Source organism: Corvus hawaiiensis, chromosome 4 (genome assembly GCF_020740725.1).
Source record: "Corvus hawaiiensis isolate bCorHaw1 chromosome 4, bCorHaw1.pri.cur, whole genome shotgun sequence".
NCBI lineage: Eukaryota > Metazoa > Chordata > Aves > Passeriformes > Corvidae > Corvus > Corvus hawaiiensis.
This window is the reverse complement of record NC_063216.1, coordinates 72,431,683-72,456,357: the sequence shown is the minus strand read 5'-3', so window position 1 is coordinate 72,456,357 and position 24,675 is coordinate 72,431,683. Positions and strand designations below refer to the sequence as shown.

The 24,675-nt window shown below is 39.6% G+C and overlaps 1 long non-coding RNA gene across 2 annotated transcripts in view; it reads left to right on the top strand.

The window, feature by feature from the left end:
• LOC125324747 overlaps window positions 1-15,528 on the top strand; it is a 77,228-nt gene extending 61,700 nt beyond the window's left edge. The window contains exons 6-7 of one of the 2 annotated variants that reach the window (XR_007203115.1): window positions 12,165-12,289; window positions 14,063-15,528. This is a non-coding gene — a long non-coding RNA (uncharacterized LOC125324747). Of the gene's footprint in view, window positions 1-2,299; window positions 2,496-12,164; window positions 12,290-14,062 lie in introns of those variants that run through there. The other variant, XR_007203114.1, reaches the window with a different exon arrangement.
• Window positions 15,529-24,675: the final 9,147 nt, after the last annotated feature.

The window sequence follows — 24,675 nt, the reverse complement described above, 5'->3', positions numbered from 1 at the left end:
GGGGTATCAAGAAATTTTTTTTCTCTATTCAGTACAACCAACAGTGAGACAAGTTACCGGCGGGTGCTGTAGTCTCCATTTGTGCCTTTACTCCATTTGTGGAGTTTTTCAAAACTCGGTAAGATAAATAACCCAGAGAAACCTGAAAGGACCCCACAGATGACTCTATGCTCATAGAGGAACAGAAAGTTGGAACAGAGACCTCCTGAGGTCTCTTACCACCTGATTTATCTCATGATCTCTCAATCCTTGGATACTGTAGAACACCTCAAACAACACTAACACCAAATGTTGACCGTCTGGCAACGGCATTGAGCTCTTGAGCAGCTCTGGCTCCAGCTGGAGTTTATACACCCAGATCATACGCAGACATTTATACGTTGACAGCTGAATTGGGATCCTAGTCATGAGATGATGAATCCTGCTTCTCACATGATAGTTATGCATATGTAGAGAAAGGCAAGGTTCATCAGACATATATTTTTTCCATCTAATTCACAGTGTGTTTATCCATGTGTGAATGTGAGACACATCATGCAGGGATACTAGAAAATACTATGTCTGTCTTTTGAAAAAAAATGTTGTTTAGTTGGGTTCTGTGCAATTAATTTTCTGCTATTTAAGTCTAAGAGTAGACTAGAATGTAAGTGTTGTTTTATTTAAAAAACAGAGAGTGAGTAAACTGCTTTGGTTAAAACAGCATCAAGGGGTGCTTTATAGTGAGGATTTAAAGAGCTGACTTCTGAAGCTCATTGAAGAGAAGATGTGAAAATGCTGAATACTCTATTCCCAAGTAATTTAATTATCACGGAAAAGGGGAACAATCTCTCCTTCTAAAGAGATTTCCTTCAGAAAAGCCATGACTGTTCTTCACATCAAGTTTTTAATTTGGAAAATCAGGAAGAGAGGAGATTTTAGAAGCTTTCATTTTGAATCAGTTCTCAAGTACTTACTGAAAAGAATCAGAGTGGTTTTCCAGTAGTTTATCTGACTCATAAACCCAAGAGCTCTAAACGTTGGTGCTGATGTTGAACTCTCCATAGTAGTGCCCTTCCAGAACTTTACTGCAACTTATGGCAAATCTGGAAATTACATAGACTGTGCAGCCAAATCTCTTTTCCCTTGGTTGATCAACTCTGTGGCTGGGCTACTGAGTAGCAACTCATAAATAGCAGAAATTTCTGTGGGCATAATTCTGGCAACTTTGAGAAATATAAAGGAAGCATGAGGGGAGAAATACGCTTTAGTAACTGTCTTCACAACACTCCTGTAAGGAAGCCAAAAATGTTCCCAATTGTACAGATGAAAACCAAAGGTGCATAGGTTCTCCTGAGCTAGTCATCTAGGGCTTCGCTCATATATCTAAATACAGGAATATAATGTCAGTTGATATGCCCTCACAAATTCATGCTGTCTCTAGCTGCCAGTCCAAAAGAGGCAAACTGCCCTGAAGATTCTGTGTCATATACCGGTCCTACACAGGCATCTTGGATTCTCCAGAATACCTGCTATGTCACTAGACACATTTGTGCAGTTAACTGAATAATCGAATATTTAATCCCTCCTTACAGTCAAAAGAAAGTAGTAAGTAACTCCAAGATGCAGTTCCTGACCTTGTTCAGACATTTAAACTGTTCTGAATCATGACAAATGTAATTCAACATGTCTTTCATAAAGATATGAAACACTGAATAATATCCCACTTATATGCAGCTACAGTTATTTTATATTTATATTCTATCAGATGCTGAATTTAAGCCAAGTACAAAGTAAGGGTGGCCATTTTAAGGAATTCTTCCTGTAACACATGTACCACAACACTGCAGGTTTTTCCATAGGAATGTGAAGCTGCCATGTGTGATCAGATGCTGGCAGCTAGACAAAACACCAGCACAGAGAAGCCTTAAAACTTCTCCAAATGTTTTGAAATCTTTCCCGAAAAGTATTTTGAGTTGTAGAGAAGTGTCACAAAAGTCATCCTGGGATACTTCTTCCTGAAAAGAGGTTGCTGTGAGTTGGGGTAGGAACACGGGTTCCTCCCGTGACTGAGTGGTAGGAAAAGGGCAAATGGCCTCAAGTTGAGGCAGGGGAGGTTTAGTTTGGATATTAGGAAAAAATTTCTTCACCACAATGATCATCAGGAACTGGAACAGGATACCCAGGGAAGTGATGAAATTGTCTTCCCTGGAGGTGTTTAAAAGATGCATAGATGTGGCACTTGGGGACATTGTTACAGTTGGACTTGATGATCTGAAAGTTTTTTCCATACTAAATGATTCTTTTTTCTCTTCCTTTTAAGGATCTCACGACACCCACACTATCAGGAAGCTTCTGTGTTTTCTGAAGGCTCCCATCTTGCCAATCACGGGGAATGCTGAGAGTTGACATTGAATGAATCTGCTATAAAGCACAGACATTTGCCCATAATTGAGTACATCTGTGGTATCTGCAGGAATGAAATACAAATCTTTTCAATTCTCTGCCTTTATCATATATTCACATAAATAATGGAGTTTTTTCAATTTTGACCTTATCAAAGTCAAAATCTCTCTTTCCATCATTGCCAGCTCTTTCTAAATTAACACAGTTTTCCTTTGAAATGAAACACATGAAAGAGTTTTATTGATTATTTTCTCAATAGAGAAAGTTTATATGGTAGATTATCACATCAAATATTCCTAACACTAATGAAAAAAATTACAAATGGATAACATTCTCTTTATTATCTAGAGAGGGAAGTGTCATTTTAAGTAGATTAATTTTATTCTTTAAATTCTGTGAACTGCAGGACAGCTCGTTTAGAATCTGATATGGACAAAATTAAGAGAGGTTTTGAAAGAAAAAACCAGTAATTTTAATTTTAATGCTCACCAGTGAAACTAAAAATGACACATAGTCATTTAGTTTCATCAAAAACAAAGATTATTTTGATCTATGATAGTTATAGTCTTTAAAAAAAAGGAAACAAAAGAACCTTTAAAATATACTTTTGAATTAAAAATACCATTTTGAAAATATGAGAGTGAATTATTCAGTCTCCTGATTCGATTTTTCCTTATTTTCAGTACAAACAATTCAGAAATGTGAGAAATTCATAGTTTTAGTGCCATTAAATCAGCCCTTCCCAAACACTAACACACAAACCTTTTGACAGAAAGGATCACCGAGTTTAACTTTGATCACTTCTAGCTCTCAAAAAACCCCCATCAACAGACTGTGATTGCAGTTTCTCGAGCTTATCCCTGACTTATATAGTTGCTCACTTTCTAGAAGATCTTTGTTTCAGCCTTCCAGATCATATCTTTATAGGAAGGTCTATTTAACTGAAAAGGCTGAGCTCTTCTGCAACACAATTTTGTATGAATCCCTGAAATTCACCTGGCACATCTGGTTTAGAACCACAAGTGTCCACATCCCAGTTGCACATGGGTTTTAAAGTTTACTGCGTAATGTTTTTACAGCAGAGTTGTCACTTTTATGTATATAAAAGCATCTCAGGTTCATTAGCAATGTACTCCTCTGGGGCTAACTGACTTTAATAGGTTTCACAGCTATCACATTACTACACAGATTTATGCATTGTGGATCAAAAATAACACTTAGTAGTGCATATCACTGTCCTCTTTCATGCTCTGGACAAGAGTGTGGCTGTACACTTCTCTGATCAAGACCATAGTGGTTTTGAACATCTAATAATGCCAAAGACTCGTGGATATTTCCTATCAAAGTTTTGCAGGAACAGGTAGGAGCTGAAGTTTCAGGACTGGCACCACAATAACCAAGTCAAGTCTTAACAGTGCAGCTGGTTAGTTCAGCACAGATTTTCAGATATGATTCACCATAATTCACCAGAAGTCTACTCTGAGGCAGTGTCATCCCAGGGTGCATTTAAGAGCCTAGGGGAGTTTATGCCTTGGAACCAGTCTGAGAATGCTGTGGAACATAGCTCCCTATGAAGAAAATTAGAAGAATCATCAATATTAAAATTCAGCTCAATTTATAATACATATATTCAGCTTAATGTATAAGATATATGTTGTCCAGGAACAGGACAACACCAAATCACCTTGGTCTTAACAACAAAGATAATCCAAATTAAAAAAAAAGGGTTCTGGGCAGCATATGACAGATGCAAAGCAGAATATCTATGTCTGGTAGAAGAGACAGCTCCAGTGACTGAATACACAGCAGCCAGCCCCCTATACAGTGTTTTGAGAACTATCACCCACCAGAATATTTAGATTGAGGAATTCTTTGGTTACATCTTGACCAGCTTCAATATCCACCAAATGTTATTCCAACAAATGTACATTGAATATGACACACACACACTTTACATGAAAAAACCCCACCACAATTAGAATTCATGTTGTTAATTGCTGCTTTTGAAAAATACACAAAAAATTTCCTTTTTGCCAAGCTCAGAGAAATGAGTGACCTTTGCAAGCCACTGCCCAAAGAGCCAGGGAAGGAATTGGCAGAAAAAAAGCTTTGTACATACTCTTAGAACTGTGCTGTTTCTAGAGCGTAATTTTTTACAGTGGTTGCTATGATTGTCATTACAGAAAAACACATATTGCCAATTATGCATATCTTTTTATTTTTCTACCATGCATAGTAAATACTATAATCAATAGTTGACTACCATAATCACAGCAATTACTATGCAGCTTTAATACTGAATCACTGCCAAGAATATTTTTCAACATCAAGACTGTCCTACTCTTCTCACTGTAAACATAGCAGTATGTTCCTCTCCAAACACTGCAGACAGGGACAACCTTTCTCCAACTCATCTCCCATGGGATTCAGAGATTTAGGTCAGATCCTAAATGCACAATGCATAAAAGTAAAAGAATGCTGGTAAATCCTAAAGCCTTTATAGGCTGGAGCTACAAAGAGGTGTCAGGACAAACCAAGAGATGAAGAAGATAAATTTTATTATTTAGTTAGTATTAAAATACATTCTACTAAAAATATATATAATCCTCTGGGAATACACACATACAGATACATATATACATATACATCTAGTCACACGTGTGCACCCATACCCACAATCGAACAAAAATGTATGTATGTATGGACACAGATAAAACTTTTTGCATTATAATAATTTTAAACTTTCCATTTAAAAATATTAAGCCTGAATGAAGAAACAGCAAAATAAATTCCTGTTTCTGAGTGTATCTCAGTAGCTGTATCTTTTCACTGTAGGGCTCCCCTCTCAAATTGTTTTGACACAGATAGGATTACTGCAAAATTGGTCATGAAATAAACTAATCTTTTATGCCTACCCCAACTGTTAGTATATTCTTATCTGCACTGGCAGTGTTAAATCTGTAGGTAAATATGAATTTGCTGGCTATAGTATAGCTTCAAAAGAACAGCATCCTGACAGGAGAACCAATATAGCCTTGATGCTAATCTTTATTTCTACAGACAGTTGCTAAGTATAAATACACTCCATCAGCTTTGCAACTCTAATCTAAAGCTGTTTATTGCCACACCAAAATAAGAAGTGGAGTAGAAAGAGTTTGAAAGCAAACCTAAACTTCAGAGGATATGTCAATGATTGATGACATTTTCTTGTCACTTGTTATTTGTATGAATAGATAGCACTACTATTTTGGAAAAGAAAATCTTTAAAAATGCATAGGGAGTATTTGAAATAGGAGCATTCAGGCATTCCAGGGTCATGCATGGTAAAAGAGTTGGGATGAAGAGGTGATATTTTGTCCAGTAACAGAATGTCAACACTCAGTAGAGCAGTAGGAAGGGTTCAGTAGAATTCTGCCTTCAAAGACTGGCGACTGCACGGGCTGGCTCAGGTAGAAGTATCCCAGGATGACTTTTGTGAGACTGGGCTACAATTTAAAACACCTTTTTTTGGAAAAGATTTCAAAACATTTGGAGAAGTCTTAATGCTGCTGTACGCTGTTGTTTTGTCCCACTGCCAGCATCTGATCACACTTGGCAGATCCGTGTTCCCATGGCAAAAGCTGTGATGTTGTAGCATGTGCACTACAGGAACGATCCCTTAGCAACAGGTATTCTATGATTCTGTGGTGAGCTGGATGACCACACCTATGTGTCCTGACTTTAAATTCAGTATCTGATCTAATATATTAAATAACTGTAGCTGAAGATAAATGAAATATTAATCAATCTTTCTTGAATTTATTGAAGACATGTCAGGTTGCCTTAAGTTCTTTGGTAACATTTTGAAGCCATTTGAAAGAAGAAAAACTGTATTCCGTTTCTTCTCTCACAATGTTATGCAGACTGGCCTTATCCCATTCAGTCATGAGATCTGGATAGGCTACAGAGCTGGGCACTAAAGAGCTGTATGCAATTTAATGAGATCAGGTGTTGGATTGTCCACCTGGGATGGGACAGTCCTGGTTACACATACAAATTGGGGTACGAGAGTCTGAAAAGCAGCTCCATGGAAAGAAGGTTGAAGATTTGCGTGGATGCCAAATTGAATATGAGTCCACATGACTAATCAAAAGGGCCAGCCCTATCCTGGGGTTCATCCAGCACAGCATCCATCACTGGCTGGTCAGCGGAGATGATTGTCTTGCTCTATTCTGCACTAATTTGACCTGGACTTGAGTGCTGTGTGGAGGTTTGGGTGCCTCAGTGTAAGAAAGACATAAAGTTGTTGGAAAGCATCTAAAGGAGGGGAATCAACATGGTGAAAGGCCTGGAGGGCAAGACTTGTAAGGAGCACCTGAGATCCCTTGCTTTGTTCAGTTTGGAAAAGAGAAGAGGCTGCACCTTTCTCTGGGGGGACAGTGGAGGGGAGGGTGCTGATCTCCTTCCTCTGGTGACCAGCAACAGCACATGGTGAAATGGAGCCAAGATGCATCAGGGGAAGTTCAGATGGGACATGGAGAAAAGCTTCTGCATGGAGAGGTGGTCATTCCCTGAAAGAGGCTATCCAGGGAAGTGGTCACACATCAAGCCAGTCAGAGTTCAAGGAGGATCTGGACAACTCTTTTATCGTATGGTTTAGTTTTAAGTAGTTTTGCAAGGAGCAGAGAGTTGTACTCAATTATCCTTAAGGGTCCCTTCCAACTTGAGGTATTCTGTGATTCTATGATTTTAAATCAGATATTACAATTACCACATTTTTGCTGGGAGCTTTCACTGCCACTCTGCTGAGGTTCGTTCTCACTTATACACCCAGCATGGTTGTGTGCAGCATCTGCTATGAAGGAAGACAAAGTTTCTTTCATCTTTAGGGGTAAAAGGCCTTTGGGGCACTGAGGCAGATTCCGCTTCAAAACTGATTGGGCTCTTTCAGTACTTAGTTTCCTAAATACTCACAAGATGAATGTGTGCATGCATGCTAAGTTCCCCATAGAAAATGATCTTGGTCTCAGAGATCATGTTTCATATTTTCTTCCTTACTATTTATGTTCTGCTCTGAAAGTAAATGAATACTAAATTGAATCAGCAATTCAGGCTTGCTACATTTCATTGATCTATGACAGATCAGAGCTTGATGCTGAGTTAATGTGGCCCCAGGCACCAACCTTTACCACTAATATGGTTTTAAAATTCTCTACTCAAGTCTACTTATTATGAATGTAATCTGTTTTAGGAAAGCACCTAAATCTCTACTAATGATTCATTCAGATGCATGCAGTGTCCTCATTTAAAATGTCCAGGTCAACCCCGCTTTTCCTGATTATTTTAATAGTGCACATTGTTCTATATTACTTGGTTTGCTTCCACTCTCACTCTGTTTCATATATTTTTTGCCTGACTCCCACTGAAGACAGACTGGGATGATTTATTTCCTTATGCAACACTCTTTGTATTCTATAGTTATTTTTTGCCACAGCAACACTTTATTACCTTCCTCTTTCAGCAGCTCACTCTCTCAGCCACAAGTAAAATTTAGGGAAGTTTTCTGAAATTTCTTATGATCTGCCAGCCAAAATTTTATCTGGGATACTATACCCCAGATTCTTAACTCAAAAAAAATTAGTTCTGGACCTCAGTGATTCTCCAGTGATTATCATCCATCAACACTAACAGGGAAGTGAGTAGATTCAGCCTCCTGATGTCAGCAGATAGGGTTCAAAAACATTTACATCTGTCATCCGGCTTGTCACCTTTGATAAGTCCTTTCTTTACTCCCTCTACTTTACTTATTTGATCCACGGCATCCCCTTCAATTTCTCCTTACCTGCCTCTCATGTGCTTATTCCTCCCAAGCACAAAGCAGGGAAATGGATGTTTCTGACTATTTACTAAACTGAAAAATAAAACTCTGAGTTCAACTGGAATAATAATATTTTGGTCCTTCATCTAAAAGTGTTAAAAACAAAAGCCAAAAACATCCCCAATATATTTTCAGTCTTAAAACCAATTGTCAATCTATTGTACATGATACTTCTTGGGGTTGTCTTCTTCAGTTTTTTTTTTTTTTTTAATTTTTCCTTAAAGAGTAGGTAATTTTTCAAACAAAATGCCAAAACTATGAAACCTGAAAGAACATTTCCTTTTGAAATTATTACATAATATATTTTGACATTTTATAATGGAATCCTTAGTTGAAAGATACTGGCCATAATTGGGCTTAAACTGCTTCTCAGTATAACTTGAATTCATGAACATATGAATTTTTCAGTGAATTTACTGTCCATAGAAAATTTGTGGCCACGCCTACATACAATGAATAACAAGGTACTGTTATTCTTATTAATGTTGTATGCTTTGGCTTAAAATTTACACTGTCTTGTTAAAATAATTTCAAAATATATTCTGATTCCAATAAATACCCCTAGTGCTTCTGATGAACACTTCATTGTCTGCAATCAACTTTGGAATTTGAAGGCTTTGGATTTAATAGAGACACTCAAATTAATTCAACGTTAGATATATCTATATATCTCGTGGAAATACCTTCCATCCCTTGAAATTTCTCATCTAAAGGCTATAAAATAACAAATAAGATAATCTTGCAAGATCTCTGCCCTATTGAAATACTTCCAGGAGTATATACTTCCAGGCTGGTTGCTCTCTTGAGGGTTTGTTTCATGGCAGATTTCAGGCTCAGGTCAAATTTACCCTTGAACATAAATGCTGTTGGCCATTTGGCTGTACACCTAGCTTTTATTTATGTGAGTTCTGGTAGGGCAGCTCATTGTTTCGGAGGAGTTAAAAAAGCACCTGAAAAGTCATGTGCATCTCGGTTGTGCATTTCTTCTGGTTGTCAAGGAAACCACCCCAGGATTCCTGGCAACAGACTTCATCTCAATCGGTAATGGAAACACCACAGGTATTAGCCAGTCAGTCACCTCCCACCGGGTGCTATTTTGGGAACAAGTCAATAGATCAGATTCTCCTCTTCCAGCAGCTCTGAAGCTGTGTGAGGGTTTGTCATGTGCCTTTGTCTCCACGGGGCTCGGCTCTCTGGCAGTTTCTCTGGGCAGAGAGGCATCCTAGAGGTGAGGCTGTTAAACACTGCTCTCAAAGTACAAAAGAAGCCTTCAAAGCACTATGGTAAACCTGTCTCTAACTTTCCTGAACTCTGGAGTGATGGCTAAAAATTATCAGGGGGAAGAGGGTGGTAGCCTTTGTTTCAGATGGACACTCTTTCTCTTCATGTACCAAAACTGTACAAAAGTATTTACATTTACATCCTTAAAAAAAAAAAAAAAAAAAAAAAAAAAAGGCATATTTGTAACGGATACCTATTTAGTCATTAAATGTCCCGAAGATGTTGACTGAGATATTCAGTTCTAGGAATGGCAGAACACTATGGTTATGGTTCTGGGGTCACCTGTGAGTACTACAGGCAGTCACCCAGACTGAAAGTCAAAGTGCCCCTGCTACCAGCCTGCTCCCAAACTGAGTTTTTCCAGAGAGCATCCAGAAGGGTAAAGTGCTTTATTTCATGAAGGGGAAAGTAAAGCTTTGGGTGTGACTGGGGATGTTCATAGGAAATGACAGAGCAAGCTGGAATAAAGTTACTTGAATGCTAAGGGGAGAAAATAGGACAGGATAATGGGGAAGACAGATGGTAGGAGGAAAAGTAAAACTGTGATGCACAGCTGAAATGGATATGTAAAACAGGGATTCAAAACCTGTGGGGTGGGAATGAAAGAATGATAAGAAATGTCACACTGGGGAGAAATGGTTGTGGACAATTGAAAAATCAAGAACAGGGAATTTATGGTAAAAAATGGATGGGTCTGTGCCATCACAGGACTGCACGGGGTTTCAGTTTGTGAGGGGAAAAGCTGAGGTAACTCAGAGGGGAGAGAAAAAACTTCATAGGGGAGGAATGCTGGAATTCCCTGGCGTCACCTGCAGGGAATGGAATGAACATTTTGGGGTAAAATTGAGCACTGTGGGAATAAAAGCTGGGAAAATCTGTGGAGGACATGTAGCAGACATTTTGGCGGGAAAATCTGAGGTGATCTTTGGGGGAGAAAATGGTTTTTGGGGAAAAATCTGAGTTAATTTGTGGAGGACAGGCAGAGAAAATTTTGTGATAAAGCCTGAGGTAAATTTTAAGGTCCAGAAGGAACATTTTTGAGGTAAAATCTCAGGTAATCTGCAGGGAACTGAATGAATATTTTGGAGGCAAAATCTGAAGTAATCTGTACAGGACAAATAGGGAATATTTATGTGGGAAAATCTGAGAGGAATCAGTAGCGGACAAAAAGGATATTTTGGGGTAAAACTGAGCAGTGTGGGAACAAAAGCTGCAGTAGTCTGTGGAGGACGTGTGGCAGACACTTTGGTGGGAAAATCTGAGGTGATCTCTAGGGGAGAAAATTGGTTTTGGGGAAAAGTCTGAGGAAATTTGTGGAGAACAGGCAGAGAAAATTTTGTGATAAAACCTGAGGTAATTTTTAAGGGCCAGAAGGAATATTTTTCAGGTAAAATCTCAGGTTAATCTGTGGGGGAATGAATGAAGGTAAAATCTGAGGTAATCTCAATGGAAGAGAACATTTCAGAAGGAAAATCTGAGGTAATCAGAAAGAACAGTTTAGGAGCAAAATCTCAGGTAATCTGTATGGGATATTTTAGATGGCAAATCTGAAGAAGTCTGTGGGGGACAGAATGGATATTTTGGGTGCAGAATCTGAGGTAACTTGTAGGGGACATTTTGGAGGGAAAACTTGAGGCAATAAATAGGGGACAGAAGGAAGATTTTTGCGGTAAAATCTTAGGTGACCTATAGGACACAGCTAGGGGACGTTTTGGAGGAAAAATCTGAGGTAATCTATTGGAGGGCCAGAAGTCATGTTTTTGACGGAAAATTTGAGGAAATTTAGATGAAACAACATAAAGGGTATTTTTGACAAGTGAATTTAGGATAATTAACAGAGGAAAACTGAGCATTTATGAAGGGAAAGTCTTTTGTAACACAGAAGACAGAGCATTTTTGACAGAAAATCTGGGATAACTTAGAAGGGACATAGGTGACATTTTTAGCTGAAAACCTGGGTAAATTTAGAAGAGTACTGTCGCGGGCAGAGTGGGAGCTGCAGAGAAAATCTGTTAGAAAAGCCCTTCTGTTGAGTCATGAGGTGCAAAAAAGGACCCCCTTGCTTTCTAAACTCCTCAGAGAGGAACCTGGGTGTGACTGAATCCAATCTTAGCCCCAGACTTTTTCAACAGTTTATGCATGGAAGATGTTACAGGTGTAATTGAACCTTTATACAATTTTGTCCTGCAGGAGAAAGGATTGCAAACCAAATATATTCATATAAATTTATATGACTTATTATGATACTGACTAGACAAAAATAGCTTAATCAGAATTATTTCCTATGCAGTACAGGAGCTATAAAAACTAGTGTAGTACAAAGAACTGTTTTGAAGCAACATTGAAGCGATTATATTAAAGCTAGCAAAACCCAGTTATTCAATAAAAGTTAATGTCACTTAGCCATACCAAAAATGGTGGATAATCTCTTTTGCTTATCTTTGAGAAATAACTGAGGGGTGTCCACACTCAGGGAGGAATCTTGCCACACACCATTCCAAGAAGGAATATGTTGGAAGACCTACTGCAAAAAATTGGGACTGGGTGGCTGGAGGCTCACCTTGTGGGGCTGTTGGGTCATGATTCCCTTCAGGCACAGGAGCTGGAGCTTCTCAGGCTTGAGTGTGTTGTTGTCCATTGGCAGAAGCCATGGGATGACAAGAGGCAAGAGTGAGCAAGAGCAGCGTGACTTCAAGTTCAAGAGTGGAAGGGCGAAGCAAGAGTGAACAAGAGTAGCAGCAGCTTTGAGCTCAGGAGTGGAACAGTGAGGTAAGAGCAGCAGCTTGGAGCTGAAGTGAGTCGAGCTGAAGCTGGAAGCTTTTGTGGAGCTGGGGGGGTCTGTGGGGAGGTGGCTTGAGGATCTCCCTGGGGGGCTGTTGGGTTACGGTTCCTTTCAGCTCCTTTCAGGAGCTTCTCAGGCCCAAGTGTATGGCTGTCCATTGGCAGAAGCCGGGGGATGACGAGGCAAGAGTGAGCAAGAGGAGCATAGGCTTTGAGCTCAAGAGTGGAATGGTGAGGCAAGAGCGAGCTTGGAGCTGAAGAGGCGGCACAAGAGGCCCTCTGGGCAAAGGGCCTTCCTGGCACGGCCAGGGCACCTTCTCAGCCATGGCTGGCTTTGCACTGGGCGACCTCCCTGGAAGCAGGGCTGGGTCTTTGCTGTTGTTGGCTTTTTGCCATTGTGCTCCTTTGGCTGCCCAGAGAGAGAGGCAACCCTGTAAGGAGGGTGAGAGCCCCTGTCTCTGCACCTGAGGGGGAAATAGAGCTCTCCCAGCCTATTTCCCACCCTGTTAGCAGGGCAAAGCCTTTTCCCCAGTCCTGGCCTTGCCCCTGCTTTCTGAGGGCGGAGCCAAGCCACTTAGGTGCAGTGTGGGCACCATGACTCGCCTGTAGCCAGGGCCTCGGTCTCTGCCTATGCTGCATGGCTGCCAGTCCTGCTGGTGACCTGCCAGCGTGCTGGCCCTGTACTCAGGGCATGTGTAACAACTTTGTGGAACCCTTTGTCCCCAGGAGCAGCCCCTGGTCCCTGAAAGCAGGGAATGGATTAGAGGGAGGGGAATGAAATAAAAAGAGAACGAAAATATTGTCTAGAATGGGAATATTACAGTTAAGAGAAATCCAGTCTTAGTTTTGGAGAATCATCTCTCAGCTTCTTCCAATGTGGAGCTCCTGGGAAAGCCTGTGCAGGAGCTAAATTCTCCCAAGCCTGGATGACCTCAGATAGGCTACTGGAAGTCCCTAAATTTTTTTATAGCTCAAGAGGAATCAATTCATTAAAAGCCCCTCTTTTCTCTCTCAGTAGTCTAGGAGTAGTTCTATGTAGACACATCCAGAGTGGTGTCCAGTCATGCTGATGACATGTGTTCTTTGTTCTCCCTTTGTGCATTCTGCTCTCCATGCTGGAAAAGAAAAAAGTGTGGTAGTGGTGAAGTACTCACATAAAAGTTGATTTTTATTTTAATTTATTTATTTTTAAATTTATTTTTAATTTAAATTTAATTTAATTTATTTTTTAAATTTTATTTAATTTATTTTTGATTAATTTTATAATTAAAAGGAAACAGTTAATGAGGGAGCTGTGAGTAATCATGGCACTACTTGCAAATCTCTGCAAGCAGCTTCACAACCTGGTGAGTTCAACGTTTGTGGAAATCAGTTTCTGGAAGTAAGAGTGAAATAAATAATCACATTCACCTCAAAGTCATCAAAAAAATAACAGCCATAAACTGAATAAATAATACCAAATCAAATTTCATTGGTTATGGAGTAGGAGGATGTATGGAAAATTTCCTACATTGCATACCTCAGCTTCAAGAGCAAGCACTTTGATTGTCTTCCACAGTAATTCATAAAAATAGAGGAAGGAAAAATGGAAGAAAGTAATTTAGTGCACAGCATAGGAAAACATGCTTGGAAAATTATGTGTAATGATTCAGTGTTGAAACTGAAGGATGAATTTAATGTTGTTCCTGAAGGACCATTATTGAGTCTGTTGCTATTCAGTATTGTCATTAATGAGCTATTACGATCTTTGCAATTTTGCAGGTAGCATTGATTGGAGAGCACCTGAAGAACTGAAGGGCAGGAATCCAGGTGATCCTATGGAACTGGGAGTGAGAATTGACGAAACTTCTGGTACTTCATGACAGGGATACAGATAGTGTTCTTAAGCAAAACCAGTCAGCTCTCCTAATAAAGGATAGTAAAGAAATTGTTGGGTTGCAGGTTTATAGGAAAGGACTAAGACATTTTTATTGCTCACAAATGACCATGAAACACAATGACAGATTGTAGGAGAAACCCTACAAATTCCAAAACAATCAGTATAAGCAAGGAGTAAGCCTCATAACACAATCCTTCTCTCCATTCAGAATTGGGGGAGACCTCAGCTGGAAATCTGGGTCCAGTTTTCTTGGGCAGCCAGGAATACACTGAACCAACAACCAAACTGGCATGAGCGAAATGTTGCTCCAGCTCAAATTTATGATACCACAAATATATTGGACAAGTTGAAAATAATGAAATAGAAGAGGAAAAAAATGACCCGTGCAACAAGTAATGCAGCAAAGGACAGAAGAACTGAAAATTATTACTGTTGAGATTTGATAGAATAGTCACACAACAACCTAGTGGACCTTTCAACTGAAAAGTTGAAATTAGGTGAGAGTTTCTATTTGAGAAGGATAAAATTGTCATTACAAGAGAGAAAGATGCCATTTCTATTAGAACCATTATTTCTTTTTTTTGAAGTCCTTAGAAACTCAATGCTACACAATCTTGAATGTTGATAGTTCTGTTTTCTAACTCACTAACCCAAGAGGAGACATGTTTCAACGACGGGAAGCTAAATTTGTTTGCAAGACAGTGTGTGTCTAAACTGCAGGAAACCAGTTTGGGAGATATGCAGACAATGTATTGTGTATGTTTGTACTACTCGCTGAAGAAAAATTATATGGAAGCCTTTTAATTTTCTATCACAAAATGGGCAGGGCTCACACAGAGGAAAGATCTTTTGTATTGAATAGATGTGATTTGACTCCATGATTGGCCCCTGGTAGTTCCCTGTAAAGCAGTGAGCATGACATGGTTGTATATGCTACGCCAACTTTGATGTTTAACCTTGCTGCTTCAAAAGGCTGGTTTAAAAAAAACCCCTCAAAAATATTGCTTGAAGTAATAATTGATAGTGACAAGGGAAAATATACAGTTAACATAGTGAAAGAAAACAAGACAAATTTTAAAAGCTTAGTAAAAGGATGAAAGCAGTTTTCTACACTCTTATTATAGAGTCCCTTCTGGTCAAAAAGAAAAAGAACAACAATTAGGTAACTACTGTTAGCTGCATTAGAGAAAAGCACCAGAAGATCATGAATAGAGAAACCAGTGCTGTGTTAATGCAATTGGAAAGAAACTTTGTTCTTATTCACTGTCTGTTCCCCTGTAATTTTAAGAATTTCATGCGTATAATCTTTTATAAACCAAAGAAATAAATTTATGCTTTTTAAAATTTATCTCCCATCAACTGGTAATTGACTTTTGAAAACTTGAATAACCTCAGAATTTGCTTGTGTTCCCCTGCAGATCTGTGTTCAGACCCTCATTCTGTAGTCCCTTCATTATTGTTCCCTCTATCCATATCTTCCTACATGTCACCCTCCTAAGGAGAAAGTTATGGGAATTTTTTCCAACAGTGGGTTTCACACTAAGAGATCGAGATTTGTTCTTTTAAAGGCTAAAGAGAATTTCATGGTTATTAACATGCTGGTTTTTTCAATGGAGCTTCTCTGTGTGCTTATTCTAGGCAGGGCTGCAGGCATCAGCTTTTATTAAGCTTATTCAAAACTTTCCATTGTAGCACCTAGTTTGCTTATAGATTTGAGAAAGCTTTGGTTATTTCAACTCAAATTTGTCATGTGCAGTTTGAAACTGATTTTATCTTTCCAGACTTGAAACACTCCATCAAATATTGCAGAGATATAAGAAATATGGGCAAAAGGATAGCAGACAGAGAAAAGTTTCTCATCTATGACCTTCATCTGTGTAGAACAAGAAGGAAAAAAAATGTGGCCTGAATTTTTTGTAGAGACAAGGGATGGATCTTTTTTAACCCCTAAAAGAGAAGGGAAATGACTCACCACTCTACTCAAGGCAGGAAGCAATGGCACAGTGTTTTGAGTGTTGATGTCCTTTGAGAAGCTGGAGGAGAACAGTCTTGGGTTATTCTCACTCAAGAGTTGTCAGGGTTCCCAGGACACCTCCAGGAGTCTCTCTCACTATAACACTGGACACACATGTTTTTCTAACACAGAACTTCAGGACCACAGGCAAAGCATTTAAATTCAATTTTCTGTAATTCATTATTAAGAGAATCAGTAGATAAGAGGAAAAAATATCAGGGAACAAAAATGCTATAGAGGGGGAAGAAGACATATGTTGTATGTCACATCTTGTAAATCCTAATACAATGTTATTCAGAAGTTTATAGATAGTTATGTCTTTAGCTACAGCTGAACACTGATTCATAGAAAAGCTGAAGACTTTTGGCAACTTAAAACTCAATGATTTAAAAAAGAAGAATAGGCAAGATGCTGTCAGAATGATCCCAAGGATAAAACAGCATGGCAGGAGTATATTAACCCAGGTTAATACATGGTAACACTGACAAATAGAATCATAGAATCCTACCAATTTTTTAGGTTAGAAAAAACATCTAAAATAATAGAGTCAAACCATTAACCCAGCACTGCTAAGGCTACTTTAAACTATGTCCCCAAGTGCCACAACTGCATGTCTTTTAACTCCTTCCATGGATGATGACTCTGCCACTGCTCTGGGCAGCTTATTCCAGTGCTTGACAACCCTTGCAGTGAAGAAACATTTCCTAGTATCCAGTCTAAACCTTCTTTGGTCCAACTTGAGTTAAACTGAGCACACTGCTGTCTTATGTTCAGTGACTGTAAATGAACACCCTCAGGTCCTTTTCTACCAGGCAGTTTTCCAGCCAGTCTGTCCCCAGCCTGTAGCTCTGCATGGGGTTGGTTGTGTTTGTTTGCCTTACTGCACCTTGTAAAACTGGCCTCTGTCCATCAATCCAGCCGGTCCAGATCCATCTTCCTACTCTCCAGCAGATCAAAACTCCCACCTAACTTTTCATGTACAAACTCACTGAGGGAACACTTGTTCCCCTCATCCAGATCATTGATAAAGATACTAAACAGGCCTGGCCCCAACACTATTTTTTTACCCAGCAAACAGAGCACCCATCCACACCATGGGAAGCCAGTTTCTCCAGGAGGATACTGTGGGAAATGGGGTCAAAAGCTTTACTAAGGCCTAGGTAAACAACATCCACTGTCTTCCCTCATCCTCCAAGCGGGTCACTCTGTTACAGAAGGAGATCAGATTAGTCAAGCAGCACTTGCCTTTCGTAAGTCCATGCTGATTGCTCCATATGATGATCTGCTCCATGACCTTCTGCCGTACCAAGGTCAGACTGCAATGAGTCAGATGGAATAAAGGCCCAATGGAACTTCCATATTAAGTTAGAAAATCTAATCTAATCTGATGTTCCCAGCATTGACAGCATCAGTGATATGAAGGGTTTTGTATATTATACAGTCTGTCTGATGAAAAGATGAAGATTTTATTATTCACAGAAATACCTGAGCTTTTTCAAATCCTTCTGTAAGACTTAGCTCCATTTTACCTTGTGACAATGACTTGCACAGATTAATTACTTGACTAATAAACCACTTTCTTCTTCTCAATATAAAACTTGCCTTAAAACAGTATGACACATCCACATTCCTCTCTTTGCTATCCATCACATCTTTTGTTTGCCATCTATTGAAATGTGAAGAGCCAAAAATCATACTGCTTTGTACAGATAATTTTTTCATTATTTTAATAATCATAACTGCCATTTTATAATTTTTTCTTTATTTGTTTCATTCTTCCATTTCTGCCATATCTTGGGGGCAGTGAACGTTAGGAAATCCATAAAGTTGTTCGTCAAACCATAGTCACTCTTTGCTACAGCTTATACTGTTTGAGCAGTTAAAATGTTGCTGATAGTTTTATGTTTTGTCTCTCCTGAGTACTTTGCTTGCAGTTTCCGTATCAATGTAATGATAGCTTTATTTTCAGATTTGACTTTTTAAGGTTTTTGGTGAAGATGCTGCTTTTTAATCTAATTCTCTTCCAAGAGGTTGAATAAGTAGGGCCAGTGCCACATCTCAACAATAATAGCTGAAGTTACTAAGTTTTCATTTCTTTAAATAACTGACAGAAATAGCAATGGACACTTGTATTTAATAGAGTAGTAATGATCAAAACCCTGCCCTCTTGATAAAAGCTATAATAAGATCAGGTGGTATAAAACTGGTTTACAGCTGGTGAATCTCAGTGCCAGCTGGATAGACTGTATAGTATAGAAGAACCTCAGAAAAATTCCCTTGCGTTTTCCCCAGAGAGAAATAAGGGATCAGGAGCTGAAACTGCCATTAATAATTAATAACTGCTTCCATGTACAACAGGCCAGTTGCATCTCTCCTGTATCACAGACCAAAATATTTTGTTTGCTAGTTTGGTAGGATACAGTAGATCATTCAGACTTACTTGAATAAAGTGTATATTTTAGCTCCAGCAATGGCATTGTATTTGACTGGACCAACATAAAAAAAAAATTTGGTCTTTATTCTCATCTGATTAAAGAATTAAAGTGCTGATTAGTAGGAACAACTTCCTTGAAGTTCTGATGGAAAGAAATGCAAAGATTTGTAAAATATAAAAAATCTTCTAAATCCAATGTGTTAAGCAGCACCACTCAGAACTGTATTAGATATTAAGGTAAAAAGCTAAGAAAGTTTGCTGAACAAAGCAATCCCATCAAGTTTTCTAATTCTCCTTCATAGTTTACTGACATGAAGGTAAAGTCATTACATTAATACCCCCTTTTCCAATTAGCCTTATTGTCCATGACAAGTCTCATAAAGACACAGCACTTCATTAGTTTCAAGATACATTGCTGTACAGAGTGTAAGGGAATGAGACCTGCCCCGAGCTGCTGTAGACTCCACATGAGTGAGATAGTCCTACAATTTCACTTTTGCACATTAATGCTTTAACTAGTGAACTAGTTAAACAAGCATCCTCTTTCTAACCTTCAGTGTTTTCTGTATAAATTCATTAGCGTCACCACTTTGCTTGCGGTTTCCTCAGAGATTAATTGATATTGAACAACTTTTAAGTGTTTTTCCCCTTCAACGCAAGTGAAAGGCACCACATGACTGACAAAAACTCTCAAGTTCTGCCTGCATTAGATAAATTCAATCAGGAATGGTGGCAACAGACCACAGTAAGGGTAGCTGGTAAGTCAGTTGTATAATAGCAGGGCACAACTTTATTCTTTTTTGCTGAGAAGTTATGCAAGTGAGCAATAACAGCAGTGTTTCATAGATGGAATAACAGAGGGTCAAGACCAGAAAGTGGGATTTACCTCTGTCTTGGGGTGACTTTATGATGTGTATCCCATATTGCTGCCCTATGCCCAGAAATTAATTTTTGTGCCTTTCTATGCCTCTAAACTGAGCCTGAGAGGGGGGAGAAAAAACTGAGCAAAACTTGTTCAAAGCAGTTTGCAGCTTGTTCAAGGTCACACAGACATAGCAACTTTTTCCCCAGCTGCGGCAGGGGAGCGAGGAAGCACCTGGCTTTCTGCTCCCGGGTCAATTTTTGGCCAGTTGTTCAGCTTTTTCTCTGGAAAGAGACTGAGAGTTGAATTTTTTTCCCTTCCCTGGAATTTCGGATTTTCTCCCTTTTCCACTGGACTGCTTCAATATCAGAGCACATCGGGAGGACTTTCCACTGAGCGCAGAGGGCCTGGCCCTGGGCCAAGCCCCAGCTCCGAGGACACCAAAGGGAGGACTCTAACACTTTCCCAGGTTTTTCTCCACAGTGAGAGATTTTATTATTTAGCATTATTATCCTTTTCCCATGTGTTTGTTAAATAAATCGTTTTTATCTCTTTCACTTTCCTTTGAGGAAAATTTATTGTCCCCAAACCTGGTGGGGGAGGGGTGGTGACCTGCCTTTTCTCAGAGGATATATTTCTAAATTTGGCCAAACCGGATCAACCTCATTTACTTTGGTATTAAAGAGTTAAACATCTGAGTGAGTTATACTTTAGTGTCAGTGGCAAATAATAGGCAGTTCAGATGAGCAACTCACCTGAATCATCTTAGATGCTTCTTTTGAAGCAATATGAATTGCATTGGGTGCTTGGGTTATTAAAAATTGTCATGGTTTAAGTCCAGCCAGCAACTCAGCACCACACAGCCACTCCCTCCCTCCCCCACCAGCAGCACTGGGGAGAGAATCAGAAGGGTAAAAGAGAGAAAAGAGAGAAAAAGCTGCCCACAAAAACAGAGTGAAATAAGGAATTCATTCACCGCTTTTCATGGGCAGGCAGGTGTCCAGCCATCTCCAGGTGATTTGGGAAGACAAACACCATAACTCCAAATTTCCCTCATTTCTTCCTTCCTCCCTCTGCTTTGTATACTAACCATGATATTACACGATCTGGAATATCCCTTTGGTCAGTTGGGGTCATCTGTACCAGCTGTGTCTCCTTGCAACCTCCCATGCACACTTAGCCCCCTGACCAACACAGCAGTATGAAAAGCAGAAAAGGCCTTGGGTCTGTGTAAGCCCTGCTCAGCAATAACAAAAACATCTCTATATTATCAACACTGTTTCCAACACGCATCCAAAATATAGCCCCATGCTGGTCACTGTGAAGAAAATTAGCTCTACCCCAGTCAAAACAAGTACAAGGGTGTAGGTAAATTGCTTAAATATGTGCATTCAGTAGCAGCCTCATTAGTGTATTGAAAGCTTGCAAAGAGCTGGCACATACTGCAGAGAAGCTGTGGGAGGTACGTCTGTATAGTGGACATCGAAATTTCAGTGTCTTCATCTATGAGCTGCATCTTGCCCTTAGGTTAGAAGAAGCACTCCCAGAGTGATAAAAAAATTCTGTTTTACCTCAAAGCTAGGTCTGTAGTCCAAAGTCCAAGGAAGAAGAGGTTTATCTCCACAGAGAGACATTTATCTCCTCTCCAAAAAAGAAGTGGCCAGGAAAGATCAGACAACCCATAGCTGAGTGGGTGTTTCCTCTCTCTCCGCTTAAAGCTAGAAATTGAGTCGCTTAAGTGCTCGTAAGTACTTAGCTGCAAGAAAAAATAATGAGAGGAATATAGGCTGAGAGTGAAACAACAGGAGCCTGGTAGAAGCTGTCCCACCAGTACTATTTAACCTGCACTCACAACAGCCCTTGCATAAAGCTGCCTCTGGACAGCCAGGAGCAGGTTACCAGCTAATATAACCCCTCAAGTTTTTGCTATAACACTCTAGTTTTCTATTTGCTAACCCATGTTGTTTTAGCTGGAAAAGGATCTGTATTTTCCAAACTGTGAATATACCATGTACTATTGCATATCAAGATCAATCAAACTGTGATCACATCAGTGAAGCCCAACAAATGATGGTGAGCCAATATTCTCAATTCATGGAAATGGAAATGGTCAGATGTGATTTATTTTTTCCTTTTAGGTTTATATTTAATGAGACATTTCCATTAGAAACCTAGACAGGGTAGGATAATTCCAGCCTTAGTGCAGATTTTTTGGAGGGGTGAATTACTCTGTAGGGTAGCTTAAATTTTCACCTTGACTACCATATAGAGTATCTAAGGCAGGTAGGCTCCTAATTTAGATGCCTTAAAACTAGGTGGGATGAATCTGGGAGTATTTGTTAGGATACTCCACAATGCTTTAGTACCAAAATCAAGGAAAGCACAGCCACCACAAGTAGAGGCAACACTATCAGGTTCCTGCTATTTACTAAGAAGAGTTAGAGCATTTCACTGACATGCTGCAGGTATTTCTCTGAATTAATTCAAGAGAGAAAAATTAACTGTTCCAGCCACCAGCTAGAGAGGCTTGTCTCTTTATCTGAAGCTGTAGCATTTTGCATTTCCTATTTAATATAGACAGCCATAAACTGAACATTATTAAGATTTCTTCACAAGGGGAATAAGAAAGTAGAGCTCACTACAGTGTCCCCTATTTCTTTAATTTCACAGCTGAATTACCAGAGACTTGCTTAAAGAGGAAAGGCTACAAGAAAATTCAGAGCTGCTGAAAATATATATATGTACATATAAATATGTTCAACCCTTTGGGTGTTATTAGAGTGGAAATAACATCTAGTATATGCTAAAGCTCTGTGTAATGAAGAAAGGGGGTCATGCATTTTTTAATGGAAAATGACAGAGGGCATTTCATCACTGCAGAACCATGTAGTTTTTACTTAAGCTAGTTTTAAAATAGGTAGCTTAGCTGGTGGTAGTGGAGAGCTCAGAAGATGCTGAGAAAACTGTGAGCATTTACCTTGTTTTCTTAAAGTGTGGTGGGAGTTGTTCCAGCTCACAGAGACCTCCCCATGACTGACATCTGAGCCAGCTGAAGCTGCTTGAACAACTTACGATAGAAAAACCAGTAAGGATATATTGAGAATTTGCACACCAAGCAAAACGTAGAAGCTCGAAGGCTTAAAACATTTGATCCTTTGACCACTGCTATGGAGCAGTGATTACTTGAATTTTTTTGACAGTGTTCTAACAGGTGGAAGTCCTAGGCACGTGAAAGCAAATAGTGCCAGACAGCTCATGCAATACATTTGAAGGCACAGTAAAGACAGCATTTAGCTCAAAGTTCTAGATATCACAGACAGAATTGATTGTAATGAATGAAATTTGCTTAAAGCATTAAAGAATAAGTTGATTCCTATCTGTGCTGTTTTCAAATTCACCCCTTATTGGAGATGATTATCTTCTGTCAGCTTCAAAGGATGTATTTGCCATGGTTCTTGGGGAGAAAAATTTTTTCTGAGATAATTTGTCCAAAAAGGTGGTACAGACTGGTGATGAGAATCACCATTAAATAAGCACATGTGGGCTTATTTCAGTGTAGGGCTGTGGTAACATCCATACCTGTGGTACAATGACAAGACAGGTGCCAGGGGATCTATCAAGGACACAACACTGGTTGTGGTGGCAAGGGAACATACAAGGCCCTAACTACCTTCCAAAGACACTTGCCAGGCTCTCCTGTATGCTTGTCACTCCTTGTGGGTTGTGGGAGTGGTCTGTTTTGGCAAGTTTTGCAATCATACAGCTGTGGTAGTGTGAGAGGCTATACTGGGGAAAATCAGCAATTGTCTCTCAGGGTTGGTTTCTTACATTCTGTCTTCCTCACTGCAGCACTTGGGATTTTGCTGCGATGAGTTGTGACCCAAGAGTGCTGGTGAGAGCCAGGCTCCACCACAGTCCCTGCAGAAGAAGAAAAGGGCACATCTCCATGAAAGTGTTTTGTCAGCTCATAAATCCTTTTTTTTGCTGCTGTTGATATGGCAAACACAGCCTGAAATTTGTCTGACTGCATCACTGTGGCTTTGGGCCCAAGCCAGTACATCAGTCTCACGTGTGGTGCTTGCTGCACGCTAAAGGGCTTCCATTGGTCTGGCCATGCTTCTTTTCTGTCTGTCTCTGGTAATACTGTATGATCTACATTTCTTTCCCTGTTTAATGCATTTGTGTCTGATTAGGTCCTGGTTCTGCCCCTCCTGCTTGCTCTCCAAATATTACTCCTTAACTAACTCTATATGGCTAGAATTAAAGAGTCTTCCTCTGCTGATAATTATTTTATTTTAGTCAGGGAGTAGCTTTCTATCTGTATCTGGGTCAGTATTAAGCTTAGCTTCCAGTGTTAATTTTCATGCTAAATACTCTTAATTTGTTCCTCCTTTATAAGAAGCTCCTTGATCCAGTAAATCTTCTTGTCCCTCCTACGGTGTGTCTAGTTATGAATTGTCATGATTCGGTGAATCTGCAGAGAAACTATTTTAATTATCCTCCCTTTCTCACTCTGTCTTCTGCCAGGATGTCCAAGCCTCCCATGGAGGGAACATTCCTACCCTCCTTCAGCTCCCCGGAGGCAGTTGGAAATTTTTCATGTCAAGTTATCTTTTTGTCTCCCAAATCATACTGGATAAGCACTTCTTAGTGCTGCAAGGTTGATTTCTGTGGGGAGATTCCAGCTGCAGGGAAAGGAAGACATAAGCTCAGGGGAGACTGCCAGAGAAAATGGATATATAGTCTCATTTATGTAAGACTTGCCAAAACCAGAGAAAGGCCTGATCTGTATCGCTCTCTGGACTTCAAGTGTCACAGATTTCTGCTTGATTCAGTGCAAGAAGGAAAATCATGTTTGCATAATTTGTAGCTGGTAGATGTTTCATTTTTTGGATTCTGAACCCCATCACACTTTTGGGTGAGTGGTGGCCATGGGACGCAGAATAGAGAATCTCCAGATCTCCCATGCATTGAATCCAGCCCAAATAGCACAGCTGTCTTTGCTCAAATTCCAGTAGTTCTGAAAACTGGTTTCTGGGCATCTTGAGACCTCAGAAGAAAGCATCACAAACTTTGCAAACAATTAGGACTTCGCTTCATACTCTGACTAACAAGGCAATCACTTAGATGGCAGCTTAAGCATTGATGTAGTTAGTTGAAAAAAATGACAAAAGCCTGGATAAAG